The following is a 15935-nucleotide window of genomic DNA, read 5'->3' as shown; positions in this document are numbered from 1 at the left end:
ATGCTGCACATTTTTCCCCATACACTTCTCGTGTTGCTATTTGCTTGAATCAAGTCACAGAGAAGGAAAATAGGAATGCTTAATAAAATGATGAAAGAGATGAATTAATGAAATCCTGCTGCTGAGAATTCACCCAAACCAGACATCCCAAGGTTGATGCGGATGGTATTTTCTTCAGTGTCTCCTAGATTCTATACTTCAAGCTTCCCTCCTCCAGCTAACTCTGCTACTTGCATCTCTTTTACTCCCTGCAATGGTTCATGTTTCCTTTTTGCCACCAACTGGCTTATTCTAGCATCTTGGTTTGTTTAATGATTGATGCTGTTCACCCTTGAGATCCACCTCACATCTGTGAAACACTGCTATACTTTAGCTGAGCCATTTCAAGCAAGAGGTACAGAAGAATATGTTTTGGACACTGAGGAAATTATGGTATTCAAGCAAAGGGCTGCGCAGCATCTGTGGACCAAGGAATAACACGAAGCTATAAGAAGGAAGGGGACAGACTCTTTAGCAGGACCTGCCGTGATAGGACAAGGAGAAAAAGTTTCAAACTAACTTACAATTAGGATGGTGAAACACTGGCACAGGTTGCCCAGAGATTTGGTGGATGCCCCATCTCTGGAGAGACTCAAGGTCAGGCTGGAGGGACTCTGAGCACCTGATGGAGCTGTAGGTGTCCCTGTTCACTGAAGGGGAGTTGGACCAAATGCCCTTCAAGGGCTACTTCCAACTAAAATGATTCAGTGAATACAATTTCTACAGCCTTGAACATCAAGTGCTTCTCCCCCAAATTTGTGCTGCAGTCACAAAAATTTTGTGTCATAAATACTTTAAGGTGAGGAATTGATTTGCAAGTTCCAAAGCAACCGTAGGATATTATTTTCTGAGCAAACATCTCTAAAATGAATGTTGTAAATTTCATGCATTCCTTGAGATGACACTCAGCCACCTGCATGTCTCACGGTAGAAGCAAAGTTTTAAACAACTTGCATACAGTTGTCCAGGGAATTTTTCACGCACATCTCAGGCTCTATTTGCTATGCAAATTGAATTGTAGCATACCCAAAATAAGTTACTTGTCTCTGTCTATCTATTTGCAAATCAAATGATGTAAGTTAATATGCAGCATAAAACAGGACCCCCACAGCTAAGTACATAGATTTACAATTTATAAGTCAGCAACCCCTCTCTATTACTGTTCATGACTCCACTGCCCAATGAAATTACCCAGCTCATACACCTCTAGCAAAAGTTGTTTTTCTTCTGCCAGTCCTTCTAATACCATCATTAGTAGGTATGCCACTCCTCTCTTCAATGGTTACAGAGACCAGTGAAATCAGTAGGAAATCACTCATTAGTTTCAGCTCGTTGTGGAGTAGCCAGGAAAGAAATAGCACATTACATGCATTGCTCTTTGGAGACTTTCTTCATGCCAAGTTAATCAAGGTATAATTGTGAAGAATTCAGAAGTGGCTTGATGGAAGTGAATGAGAGTCCTGCAAAATCTGGACGGCTGAAGCTGAAGTCCAAGAGCTCAGGATGCTGCTACTAGTGCACGTATCAACATTTTTCTAAAGATAAATTCACAACAGTTTTTTGTTTTTTTTTAAAGAGACAACTGGAAATCTTATTCACTGGATATTTTTCCTTTCAAAATGAATTCTGTTTTCTTTGGAAAAGAATTGGAATTGATTCATTTTGATGAGGAAAGGAAAGGAAAAAGTTGAAATGGTCTACTTTGATGTGCTGTGACAAAACATTTTCCATTCCATCAACATTTTGTTTGCAGACCACTTAAAAAAAAATAATAAAATTGAAGTCATTGCTAATGCTTTGAAATGATAATTGTGATTTTTTTTTTGCTCACCAATTAATTATCATAATTGTTGCTATCAATGTATTTCCAGATTTTGCTCCTATTGCTTGGTTTTTGCACTGAAAATATGACAAGATTATGCTTTTCTCCCCACCCCCTGCCCATTTTCACGGGGTTAGGAGAACTGTATTTTCACCCTTCACGTTAGCAGCTCATCACTGACACCTTCTGTTATTCTCTTTGTGTTCACACAAGTTGCTGTATTTCAAAATTCTTTAGCCAAGCAGCTTTCCTACACATACCAGATCAATCTCGTTTAGAGGAATAGTGTAATTGGTCCTTTTCATGAATATTCACTGAATGAAGTGCTCATAGTTGAACCGTTAACGTTCTGACACAAAGGACTCCACATTTTGCAACCCCAAACTTAGTAGTAGCTGGGCTAGAAATGCAGCCCGATGGTCAATACATGGCAAATGCTCAGGCACATTTCCTTTGTGAGTAACGCTATTAGGAACCTACATACTGGGACTTCTGCATAGGTAAGCGAAGAAAAGATTTCTGTGCTTCACTTGGGTGTCTCTATGGGGATTTCTGTTCAGTGTGAATACAAACAGAAGGACAGAAGCTAGGGTGATTTTTGCAGCTGCCCCTCTTCACATAGCACAATATCATTCATCTCTGTGGGTTTTAAATATTAGAGTGAAATATTACTCTTAGCACTGTGCATGCTGCGTCTAAATAGCTGAAGGATGATAGAAAAAGTTATGACGTGTATATCAACACAACCTGATTTTAGGTTTGCGGACCTTGGGAACACCTGCTGCATTTGAAACCATACTTAGCTGAAAATGATTTCAACACCACTCCTGATACCTAACCACATGGTTTGGCCAAGGACAGCAATATTCCTGCCATTTCTTATGCAAAAAGCACTGGTGATCAACAGGATACTTGATACAATCAATACACATGAGCTACTCTGTAGTACACACCTGCAAAGAGCTGGATTTTGGAAAGACCCAGGAGGTCCTCTTACTCCTTTTTAACAGGATTTGGAAAGATGAATAAAAGGAGTGAGCTTTCAACCACCTCCAGCCTAAATCAGTGTTTTCCCTATTGCTGCTGGGAACTCATGTTGAGACAGGTCATTGAAAGATCTGTAAATGCAAAGATGAAAGCAATCGAACCTCTAGAGGGAAAGGCAGAGAGGATAAAGCTGGAGGTAGCAGCAGGATGCCACATGGTGGGAGGGGAAATCTGGAAAGAAATCTTGAGATTTGTTCTTCCTTGCCTAGCAGGGCTGGAGTTGTTCTTGCCTTCCTTAAGAAGGCTTGCTGTTTCTGTAATGCGGTTGTTATCGGTTGAAGACTAATTATCTTTCACGGAAAAACAGAGATGCTGGGAGAGGGTGAAATTTTAGCAAAGTGAAACCTAGCAGAGATATATAACAGGGCCTCCCCCCATCCTATCCAAATGGGCATACTAGAAGAAACCCTGCTGTTCTACCAGAGAAGAGAGCTGCTACCAACCTATCTTGTGAATAACTAAGAGTGGCTAACTCTTCTTGTTAAGTAAGTAGCTCTCTTTGCTCACAATTTCTGAATACTGAGCACAAAAACAAAACAAAAAACCCAAATGCCAATTTTTGCCTGTGTCCACAAAAAGGGGAGGGAAAAAAAAGGAAAGGAGGGGCACAAAAATGTGGTGCTTGCAGAGAATAAGAATTCTTGTTTGTTTCACTCCATCTTCTCATCTAATGCAGGTCATAGCATGATAACAACTCCAGCACTGCATTGTGGTAGCACCCTATGTAATCCTCGTGATGAGCATCTCTGCAGGCATATAAGTTGCTGCTGTTGAATTTCGCAAGCTACTTTATTCTTCATTTTCTCTGCACTAGAATTGGATAAATCCAGCTAAAACTGAAAAGTTTAGCAATTTGGCACTATTAGCCACTTACAACTACAATACGTGGAACAGTACTGGGAACTCTGAAAATTGTGCCACTATTTCTTTGAACTACTCTCTCAGCTGCAATTAATAAGGCCTGTAAGTCTGGCAGGCAAAATCTGCCAAACACAGGGAGAATATACCCTTAGCTCTTTGATCTATAATACTCATTAGTACCCTGCACGTTCCCAAGAAATTGTTCCTTTGATTTTCATCTGGTTTTGTTTAAATGTGTTTGAGTTCACGGGATGTTTTGATTGTCTTTCCAATATCTTTACACACAACTCTCTGCTATAAAGCTGCCATCTGTGTCTGAAATATACACCAAGCGTGCTGAGGCTTCCCTCCCTGGAGAGCTCCTGCTCACTATGAAACACTGAATAAAATTCATATTGGTGTTTCAAAGCCAAATAATGGAAAGAAAAAAAAAAGAAAAGAAAACCCTTTTTGTAAGAGTGAGACAGTCAGATTTAAACATTTTACCAGCATTATGTCATCCAAGCAATGTTCTCACTATTTTTGTATTTAGACCACACTATTCATCCACAGATTACACTACAAATATCGGGAAGCTTGTGCTGCATGTGAAATTTACACCCTCCAGTCCTAAAAAAAGCATAGGGGATGATTTGGCCTCTACAATAAAATGATGACAATAAACACTGAATAAAACTCAAAGGCACCACTCAGTGAATAATAACAATCATTTTCAGTGGCTGTAATTACTGTTCTTTCATTGTCACTGGTCTAACCCTACTCTGATACCATTGCTTCAGAGCTGAGAAGAGTAGAAGTAACTCAGATGAAAGGCACCTTCAAAAGTAGAAGGTTCAACTGCAATATCACAAATCTAGTCTGTACTCTAAAGATACCTGAGGACTTTCTGGAAGATGAGGCTGATCACTAGGTGAGACTCACCACCAGTTTGGGCAACAAAGCTTTTGATCACAGATTCTGGGAGGTCCAGCAGCTGCTCAAGGGATTATAGGGTATGCTGAGCTTTCCAGCATCCTTAGCAGGACACGTACACCTAAACCTAGATGACCCTATCAAACTATTGGCAGGACTTTATGTTAACCTGAACAGGCAGCATCACATGAGCAATGTGGGCAAAGGCTACATGAGCCAGTTCAGCCCTCCGCTTTGATCTACAAGCTGGGACACTCATGTGAGAGTCCTCTTCCCATCAGTAAATTATATTTTAATAATGCTCAGAGTCCCATTCAGAAGCCAACTGCCCTCTTCTATGATCTCCATTACAAGAAAATACAAATTGGCTCCATTGTGATTTCTTTCCCCTACCAGAAAGCCTCCTTAGTTAGGGCTACTTCTGGTCACAGGCAGCAGTAGTTTGCTAAAAGGCAGTCTCTGCATCCAGAAGCTTCCAAAGGCTTTTATTAGAGGCAACAGTGTTGTGAAGCAACTTGCTTCTCTCTTCTGATGATGGATGAAATGGAAGGTTCAGCTTCTGCTAAAGAAAGGGTAGGTGCACAATGCAGCTTTCAAGAGCTACACTGGAAGGATTTTCTGATACACTTATTGGGGCCTGCTGCAAAGTGCTGCATCAAGCAACTCATTCACTACTAAAAGCAGCAATATGCTGTATCAGACCTATAGATCTCAGGCATTATGCTTGGTCAAAGTCCCTGACACTCTTGTTCTTTAAGAATACAGCTGCTGTTGTCATGACACAGCAGTTACTCACAGTTATCTGAGTCTCTTGCAGAATGAGAACAAATGCCCAGCCTTTGGAAGACATGCCATCATTATTTAGCTTGTAACACAGAGCAAGAAGATACAGCAGGAAGAACTGCAGAAGACTTAGTTCTCCACAGTAGGCTTTGACAGAATAAAATCTAGGTAAGGATCCATCCAAAGGGAGCAGATAGAGGATTTTTCTGAAGGGATCTCTGAGAGATACTGCTGAAACACGGTATTTGTTGACTTCATCTGCCTCAGCTCTGTTTCATCACACTGAACCTCGTGCGACCCAGAGCAGAAATAACACTTTTCTTCCTATGAGCTGTATTATGACACAGAGGTAGAATTAGGGAAAGAAGCTGGGAGAGCATTAAAACTGAGACTTTCAGTTTTAATGCCTTCCTATTCTAGTGGTAGGTAACCATTTATCATAACTGAAACAGAAGTCCTTCCACTTTAAATGATGTTACAGCTTTCATGTAAAGAGTTGTTTATTTCTATTGCCTCCAAGGTGCCAGGCCATAAAAAAAAGATTGTTTCCCTTGCTGAAAATGGCATCTGTTGCTGCGATCAAATTCTGCATACCATCCTCTTGACAAAATGGGACACAGCTGAAGATTCAAAGCTTGCTGATACAGAGGGAAAATTTTCCACTGACTTTCTCAGGCACTGGCTAAGGCCTTTGTTCAACTAGCCTATGAATGTTCAGTATTAAATGTTTCTTTTTTATAGGGTTATTAGTGTGTAGGTCTGATGTTAGCAGGACACTGGAAAGCACTTTTACTGCTAGCCCTCCGTTGGAACTGATGGGCAGTTTGGCACATTATGGTCCATTATTTTTGACTGAGACTCTAAACTACCCCGTAAAAATGTTGTCCTTGTTGTTAGTTTGCTATCCTGAGTGTTGCCATAAACAGAGATTCTTGTCATGCAGGAGACAAGAACGGTAATTTCTGATGTCCTAATGAACCCTTGGCTCCTCCCAGGCTGCAGTAGAGTGCCTGAGCTGGGATCAAAGGTATTTAAACATTAGTCTGATTTGGAAATGGGGGCATACACTCCTTTTGGAGGTACATCTCTTCCTTGGCTACTTATCCAATGAATGGCAGCAACCCACACATGGAAGGATGACCCAAAAAGGGTCCAACTCACACATTTTCCCTAGTCTTCACATAAAGCCTGTTAAAGCTTTTAACGTGCTTTATAAGCCAGTGAGCAGGAGATTCCCTCCAGGCTGATAAGCACAGTATTTACCAACCCTGTTTAGTCAATGCTGCTCTAAGGAAAATGGTGGTTTTATGCCAGCAGCAGCACCGGAGGGAGAATGACCTATGCTTTCAGTAGCTTTCCAACAACCATATTACATAACACTGTGTAGCTTTATAAATCTATGCTAAACAGAGAAATAAGGAAAACTTTAGAGAATGGCACTAAGCATCCCTGCTATACACAATTTTGACATCTGTCTGGGTGTGTGATAACATGCTATCTTGGAGTCTACAATTGGCATCACTACAGAGAGGATCACACCCCTAGCTTTCCTCTTCCAGACGTTTATGATGGCCAGGTGCAGGGCTTTTTGGTAATTAGAAAAAGCATGACAGCTTCCTCAGACAAGAGCATATCAGTATACAGAGCTTCACTGTTTAGTCATTTTTTTCCTTTGAAATCAGAGAGGATTTCACAAATGCCTACTCTATACTTTTGTAAGTCTCACCTCTTCAGCATTACAGTTAATAAATAATTGCACTTCTTTTTTAGTCTCCTGGTTAGAGAATGGCAGGTGTTTATCCGTGACACTAACAACCAGCTTCAAATAAATACAACCCCACAATATTCCTGCAAAAATTGCTAAAGTTTCAGGAATAGTGAATCCTACGGTGGGGTAAAGGAGCAGACTAGATGATTAGATCACAGAATTTTTTGAGTTGGAAGGGACACTTAGAGGTATTTGGTCCAACTCTCTGCAATGAACAGGGAGCACCTACAGCTCTATCAGGTTGCTCAGAGCCCGATTCAGCCTGACCTTGAGTGTCTCCAAGGACAGGACTTCCAGAAAACTGCAAATACATATCCCACCAGCCCTGCTGAGCCTGTAGAATAAGCAGTCATGTTATCATGGCTTGAGTTCAGTGTTTGTGAACTCTCACTGTTCTCTTAAAGAGGGGGCATTTTGAAGATACCGTATACCCTTTCCTTTCTCTTACATCACCAGAAAGCAATGCCTAATGTTGGCTTTTCTTGCAGAGTTACTTGCGCTTGCCATTGCAAGCAAGTGAAAGAAGCAGGTTCCTTTGGCAATTGATTTTAAACACCCAGGGATTAAAGGAAAAATCAGTTAAGGTTAAAATGCCTGAAAAAAAAAATAAAAATCAAGCTCATACTTATTTTTAATGAATCCTTCTACCATCCCTTTTAATTCAAAAGAGTTCCTTAGGTTGAAAAGTTTATTATCAGTAAATGTTTCTCTTTGGAAAAAAAAAAGAATATAGAAAAGGGAAAGAAAAAAAGGAAGAAAAGACCTGTTAAGTGCTGAGTACTAGGAAGTTTAATTGGCCAAGATTAAACATGCTTTTACTGAAATATAACTATCCAAGAGGGAGAGAAAAATTAAATAAAAGTTTTTGCCTATGAGGTCTGCTTAATGCACTGAGATGCAGTAACTGACATTTTTCAACTCCTGCACTACGATTTCCCCCACCAGTGTGGGACACTTTTCCTGATTCTCTTCCTGCTTGGCTATTGCTTTGGGTTTCTTTCTAAGCCAAGGATGAATTAGTCCCTAAATGGAAAGCTATAAATTGTTAGAGTAAACTGATATTTGGCAGAAAACTTCATAACAGAGAGAACCGTATGAAAATACAGAATGCTGAGTCCATCCCAGTGTTACTACATTGACTAGCTGCCTTTGTAACTAGCTATGAATCATGGTCAAAGTGAAGACAAACTGGAATATCTCTAAGTTCATTTAACATTTCTAAAAGTCTCCACAAGCAATGCTTCATCATGGCAGGAACACACCTGAAGATAACAGAGGCAACCCTTACCCCTAAACAAAGGATAGGGATCCTCCAGTTTCAGCTGAGTGGGGAAACCTTAATTGCCTGTGCTCACAACAAATATGCAGCCACCATTGAGATGCAACAGCGAGATCAATCAGCATGTCTAAGTCTATACAAAATCAAAAAAAACAACAAAACCACCTTTGAAAATAACCAAGCTGTAACTGCTGTAGGTAAGGTAAATCAAGGCACTTCCCTGCCTGCAGATCCCTAACATTTTCTTTTTAATAAATGTGCTTGTCTCTACCCAGAAACATATCCCCTTTCATATCTTCTTCACTACTTATTTTACTATTTACAACATGGGGGATTTTGAACTTCTGAAAATCTGAAAACATACTTTCATGTTGCTTTTGAAATCTTCATTTGTTCACGGGAATGTAGGGAAGAGAATTAATTCAACTCCGGCCCACGTAATTTCTGCTTGGTGCCATAATCTCTCACATGCTAGTTAACAAGGGATGAAGCACACAGCAAAGGGAACAAACTCATGGGACAATGCATATTCCAGTCATCAGCACGCACTTCCTCAACTGCAGACCTTTTCCAGCTGGATCTATTCACAACAATCCTCATAGCTCCATCTGGAAATGACTGGTGACTCCAGCTGTGCCACTGTGACTCTAGAAAGCTCCTGCAGACAAATTAAAACAGGAAGAGAGTGATGGTCACTTGATTCTCCACACACTGACCCCAGCACCTGCTTCTAGCTTCTTCCCTTGCTGAGCTTCAACATTAGCTAATGTGTTCTTGATTGCTGCTGCACTTAAGCAAATGAACTAAGGGAAAGTTGTTAAATTCAGAGTAAATAGTTAATTAAACACTTCATTTTTTTTTTTCTGATGTTTAGAAAAGGAAAAAAATAAGCCAAAATGTTACACTACTCCCCAGCCATTTCCACCTCTCACACATTTGCTTTCTATCAGCATGGCAGTGGCTCTGCTAATGACTTGTCCTTTCATAACATAGACTTAATGGCTCAATAAACACCACTGTGTGACAAATAGGTTCAGTTAGTTTCACAACCTCACCCCAACTGTTTACAAAATATTTTGTTGGGATTTTAGGGCTCTGTTTTATGGACTGCTCACATCTGTAAGGTCAAAACCTTCTACAAATTGTGCCAGGAACTGCTATTTCAGAATTCATTCACCTTTAGCTTTTATAGCCTTTAACTGTAAGGTTCCCTAATTAAGTAAGAAGTTTTTTGATTAAAAACTTTGTTTCAAGAATTATGTTCCAGAAGCATATAAACCCCTTGGAGAGAATCAGGCTTCTCTACAGAAGAAACTGGACTTGTAGAAAAATCTATTCCTATAGGTTCTAACAAATTTGATTTTAGACCTTCAGGTGCTGTGGATAGCAGCGTTTCAGGACAGTTCACAGAATCGTTAAGGTTGGGAAAGAACTCTAAGATCATCTAAGTCCAACCATCCACCTACCACCAACATTGCTCACTAACCCACATGCTTGAGTACCGTATCTACCGTTCTTGAACACCTTCATTCTTGAACACCTCCAGGGATGAAGAGTCCACCATCTCCCTGAGCAGCCCATGCCAATGCATCTACACTCTTCCTGAGAATAATTTTTTCCTTCTATCCAACCTGAAATCTGCAGTTTATGCTGTAAAGGAGCCATTCAGGAAGCAGGAAACTCAAGAGCAAAAGGACAAAGGGTCTAAGTGCTCGAGGTTGACCAGGTTTTGAAATCACAGTTCGAAACCACATTAACATCCTTTCTAGGGAATGTGCTCTGTTAATCCCTCTTTATCTATTCTCAATTTTCAGAGGGTGTCCAACTCAGTTGAAACATTGCTTCTGGGCTAAAACTTGTGCTTTCAGTCAGAAAGCAATTTGGTTTTGCATATCTTGAAGAAAAGAGTCTGGTGAGTGATCTTGCAAAGTTTGAAACAAACAAAAATTTAAAAAAAAAAAGAGACTAAAGCAAATTAAAGTTAGTTTCCCTGAAGATGCTCTTCAGTATTTACATAATAGGTTTGTATTTCAAAAAAGAAAATTTTGCAGACCATTGAACCACAACACAGCGACTAAGTGAGTTTGCTACTAAATCATTCAAAACAAGAGTTATTTAGCTCTTAGAAGAAGCAAAACATACTGTTGCATAAGGCTCTGAAAGGACTATTAAAGTTTCTGTGCCTCATTAAAACAAAGCCCCAAAATAATCCCTTAGTAAGTACATTGAAAAACCATAAACTGTAATGAAGCTATGAATATTTATTATATATTTATTATAGCACAACTACAGCAAGTAAGAAGTGGCTTAGTCCTAATAGTCTATAATGCTACTGGGTGGATAATCTGAATATTCCAAAATTGCGAATTTAACAGAGGTAAATTACAGAAAGCAGTTGTTCAAGGAATGCAGCTACAAAAATGAGCAGATACAAACCTCCCCACTGTGTTGAACCAAAATGCCTGCTCTCACAGCCTTCTGCTTCCATTAGAGGTCAGCAGTGAATGGGAAGGGTCAATAGTATTATAAATCATTAATCATCTTCTATTAATTCAATCTTGTAAGAGAACAGTCCTGAACCCTCTCTCCTCATCCTCCTCAGGTCCTACTTTTATCCATACATTCAAATTGTGTCATCCCTATGCTTGTGGTGTGCTGTATACAGACTCAGCCCAGATTTTAAGACAGCATTAATGGTGTTTCCCACAGTTTGTGGGGATTATGACAATTATGACTTTCCTCATAATTTCCAACAGACATTTTTGATTTTCTGATCATAACTGATATTTCTTTACTAAGATTTGGTGGATGTTTTTGACCTCTGCCAACTATAGGAATATTTTTTCCAGAGAAATCTACAATGACTAATTTAGAACCAATATGGCATGGATAGCACGAGGTATTTTTCCTCTTGTGCATTGCTTCACACCTAGCAACACTGAATTTCATTTACCATTTTATTACTCTGCCTTTCTGTTTCATCCATGTGCAACAATTTATCTGCACCATCAGCTTCAGGACTGTCAAATCTAAATAAGTTTGTGTTAATACAAACTCTGTCTCTTCATGAATATTCTGAACAGCTCCAGTTCCGTGGTATCTTTCACTCTTCCACATTGCACTACACTTTTAGTAGTGGTCATTGTAAAGCAATCGTGTTGAATAAACCACTATTTATTTATAAAGTTTTGTCTTATCTCACAATGACGTTATACCTTGCTCAAGCACATTTGTTCTACACAGATTTACATTTTACCAAAGCAACCCTCTGAAAATCTAGGCATATTTTAGCAGCCCAAGGAATCCTTTCCAACTGGTGCTTTGATTGCTCTTGTGAGCTATGATCTTCATGACTTTGTCCTCCACTGACATTTCAGTCTGGGACTTTTTTCTTTCCAGATTCATTCCCTGTATGAGAAGGTCCCAATTTCCCCCAGAGAAAGCATCAAGATAGATAGCTCATTTAGCTTTCCTGTTAGTGTCTTCACTGGGTGCTTACGAATATTCTACAGTTTAAAGGTCACTAATAACTCTCCATATGAGTAGAACTGAGAACTATATCCACATCTTATTGCTTCCCAGGGGTGTCACACTGTCAATCTATCTGCATATTTATAACTTGACCAGGCCAACTCTTCACTCAATATAAAAGTTCAGATCTGCAAAATGCTCTTGACCTTGATGCCACAGTGACTGAAGTTTCATTTAGTCATATCTGGCTGTTTGTTTCCACACCATGTAAATGTTTCAACACTTTTTTCCCCTCCCCACTTTTATCTTATAATTCCTGTTAGAAGACCTGTTCTTTCTAAAAAGAATCAAAAGGCAAAGCTTCCATCTGGCATAACCAAGACAACATCAAGTTCTAGTTACCATTATGTTGATGAAAAGAGTAACAACAACTTTCTAGGTCTCCTCTGTACCTATGCCCACCCTACTTCTTCCATAGTTCAACATCACTGTTAGCACAGATCTCTTCTGTGCTGATCTGTTTCAGGGACCAACATCTCCAGATGTGATAGTGCAAGGCAAAGACATACAGTTGCTTTTACCCAGATGATCTCATTTTTTCTTTTATGCAAAAAATCATACTCTTTCTGTGGATGGGAATACAGTTCCTAAATCCATCTGGGGCAAACTGACACAATTCTCCTGATGTCAGACTCTAACAAACTCTGGTTAAAAAGGAGGCCCAATTAAAATAAGACACAGTCTGCTTCTCTAGGTTTCAAGTTATTAATTCAAAGTAAACCTGCACACACAAGTTGCTCTTCACTGGAGAAAATAACCTTGGAGAACAGTATACCAGTTTTATCTTTCCCAAGTCAAATTTCCTTACTGGTATTTGAAATTCACCAGGATCTTTTAAAATTAATCAAGGAAAATCTTCCATCTCCTGCTTAAGAATGGTAAAGATTCAGTGGTATTTTTTCTTGGTGTTTAAAAAGATGCATATTCTTTCCCATTCCCTTAAGAGCTACACAAATTGTCTTGATCTAAATAATATAACCTTCTTGCTAACATTAATTAATCCTCCATTACAGGCACACGTTTTCCCACAGAGCATTTCTCCTTCCCTCTGGCAATGCAGTCAACCAAAGAAAGAATAGAAAAATCAGCTTCTTTGTACAAACGTGTGTGAATATGTGCACACACAGGGGCACCCCCACGAGATTACCTAGGAGAAGCAGCATGGACACTGGAGATCTGTCCCTTTTCTTCTCCAAAAGAAGCTGTCTGCTGCCCGCTGAGGATTCTGCAAACCTGATTGTGATGTAAAACATTAGTTAGGATCGCTCTAGTTGGCAGAAGGTCTACAATTGGCAGCATGTAGCTACTCATAGTTAGCAGTAAAAATGATCAAATTCTTTATGATATGCGACCAGTGCAAAAGAATTTACCTGTGCTTCATTTTCTTTCTATTCTCCACTCTCAACACAGTGAGCAGACTACAAATTTTTGGAAAGTAACTGCTATTCAAACATTTTGTGGCACACTTTCTTTTTTTGGTGCTAACATACATTGATGAGACTGATGATTTGTCAAATTTGCCTGCCCAGGGAGGTGGTGGAGTCGTCATCCCTGGCAGTGTTCAAGAGGCACCTGGATGATGATCTACGAGATATGGTTTAGAGGCTTGTGATAGCAATGGTAATGGGAGGATGGTTGGACTAGATGAGCTTGCAGGTCATTTCTGATTCTGTGATATTAAAGGAAACCTTTGTTAAATTTTCCACTATTTGGCATGTACCACTGGGAAGCTTAGGGGAAAAAAATGTTTTTTTTGCAGTTAGCATGTTACTGCATGTCATGTAAATTACACTGAATAACTGCATAGACATTAATATCTCACAAAAAAATTGTGTGGTAAAAGGCAGCTTCATCCAATTCTTTTTCACCTTGTATCAAAAAAAAGCAGAATACAGGCTACCTGGTGAATTTGAGCAGATGGACTCCAGTTAGCTCTGCTGCTGAAAGAAATATTCATGGAGCCGTGGCCTTGAGTGGCATTGCCAAAGCAGCCTACGACAATTTAATTGCATGCTAAGCAAGCACAAAGCTGACTTACTACTTGGAATAAAAAAAAAAACACAACAGTTAATTGTTTTCATCTAGCTTTGTATACTGAACTGGTCCAACAAAAATTCCAGAAAAAAAAAATGAAGTTAACAGCTGTATTGGAGTTATAAGGCTCTTCTACACTGATTTTCTTTTTCCCTGTTGCACCTTGAACTTAATCTGGTCCTAAAGTTTTTAAAGACAAATCAATCCATTTTTTTTCTTTAAAAGGTCTATTTCATGTCTCTGACAGTGTTGCTCTACTATAAGTGAAACCACAACACTACCGTAACAGTAAGCAATAATAGAAACTAATGTGCTAACCCTCTAGCATTATCCAGGCGCATCAAGCTGTATCAGAATAGTATCTCTATACCAGGACATGTAAAAAAATCCAGTCATTACCATTAATTATACTATTTTAGTAAGCTATTTAATGCTACAATAAAACAGATTATGACAGGTCAGGCTTCATATTAAAGTTCAAATTCCATTAAAAGGGATCTGAAGAACTATCCACATCCCAAGGCCAAGGCAGTTTTGCTAGAGCTAGCAGACTCCCTACCCTGACCTCATCTTCCAGAGAACACCATGGGTGCTAGGGACAGGTCTACTTGCAAGTAGCTACGTAACTCCCACTACCATTAAACTTAACACTTCCCCAAGGTGCATTCACAGCTGCATCCTGCACAACTGCCACCCTTTTTCCATCCAACATCATTCTTCATCTCTTCCTTTAGTAACTCATGTTAACCACAAGCATTGAAATGGCACCTCTGTTCATTAATCTCAGCAAAAAAATGCTTCTTTAACACCAAAAGTAGGACACTTTTCAGATATTACAAACAGATTCTCATCACCTCTTTTCTAAAGAAATATAAAATTTATAAAAGAATTACATTATAAAATACTTGGTAACTTCAGCTCAACCTCCTTCCTTGCTTCATGCACAAGTACAAACATAGATTCCTTTATAATTTGGCTATGCCCAACGCTAACATCACCAAGAATTTGAAAAGGTATGAGAAAAAATGGGCAGTATGAAAATGCTGCCATAATATCAAGAGAAGTTTCTCAGTCAGTACATGACTACTTTCCAAGAATGATAAAAAAGTCTGGAAGGCAAAAAAAGTCAATTTTAGAAAGGCTTATTTAAAAAAAAACAACTCTGTCCTACTTGCAGTTAGCTAAGAAGCACATTAACATTAACCTACCTTAGAAGATGCTTCTTAATAAAAATGGAAAGCAATTAGGGTGTGTACAGTCAACAAAGCGCAGTTGAAAAGAATACCATAGTTAGATAGCAAAGGAACAAACAGAGAAGGAATACTCACCTGTATGTGAAGATTTAGGCTTGCAATGAAAAAGTACTACAAAGGAGAGATTTCCAGAAAGAAAACTTTCCTTAGTGGTAGTCAGCCCTTAAATGGGGTCTAGGAGAGGTGGAACCAGGTTCCACCCCTTCACCTGTGCTCCCACGGCTGATCCAGTCCTTGCCTCACATGATCAATCAGTGGTTCAGGCCATGACTCAACAGATCCCATACAGAATGTAACAGGAGAAGCCAAAGCACCGAATCTCTGGTGTTCCTCCATGACTTTAGCCCCACCAAAATCTGACTGACTCATTGAGCCAAAAAGGTCTGAGCACCTAGCTGAGGTGCCTTAACAAGGGCCATGAGGCGCATGGCTCTTGGTCATACCCCTGGACTAACCACACTGCTTCAGCTCATAGTGATCAGGTGAAGTAAAATGTCATTAAGATTATAAAACATTCTCATATTTTAGCATAGAGAGTAAATCATAAATAGGAACGAAAAGAACCTTGAAAAATCCTCTGTTCCATTATTTAAAACAGATAGGTAA

The 15935-nt window shown here is 39.4% G+C and overlaps 1 long non-coding RNA gene across 1 annotated transcript; it reads right to left on the bottom strand.

The window, feature by feature from the left end:
* Positions 1 to 7975: 7975 nt before the first annotated feature.
* Positions 7976 to 15466, bottom strand: LOC109368529. The gene is made up of 3 exons (XR_002116657.1): positions 15405 to 15466; positions 13190 to 13275; positions 7976 to 9169 (listed from the first exon to the last, which is right to left on the bottom strand). It is a non-coding gene; the product is annotated as an uncharacterized LOC109368529 (long non-coding RNA).
* Positions 15467 to 15935: the final 469 nt, after the last annotated feature.

Source organism: Meleagris gallopavo, chromosome 7 (genome assembly GCF_000146605.3).
Source record: "Meleagris gallopavo isolate NT-WF06-2002-E0010 breed Aviagen turkey brand Nicholas breeding stock chromosome 7, Turkey_5.1, whole genome shotgun sequence".
NCBI classification, from domain to species: domain Eukaryota; kingdom Metazoa; phylum Chordata; class Aves; order Galliformes; family Phasianidae; genus Meleagris; species Meleagris gallopavo.
This window is presented reverse-complemented; position numbering and strand designations above follow the sequence as displayed.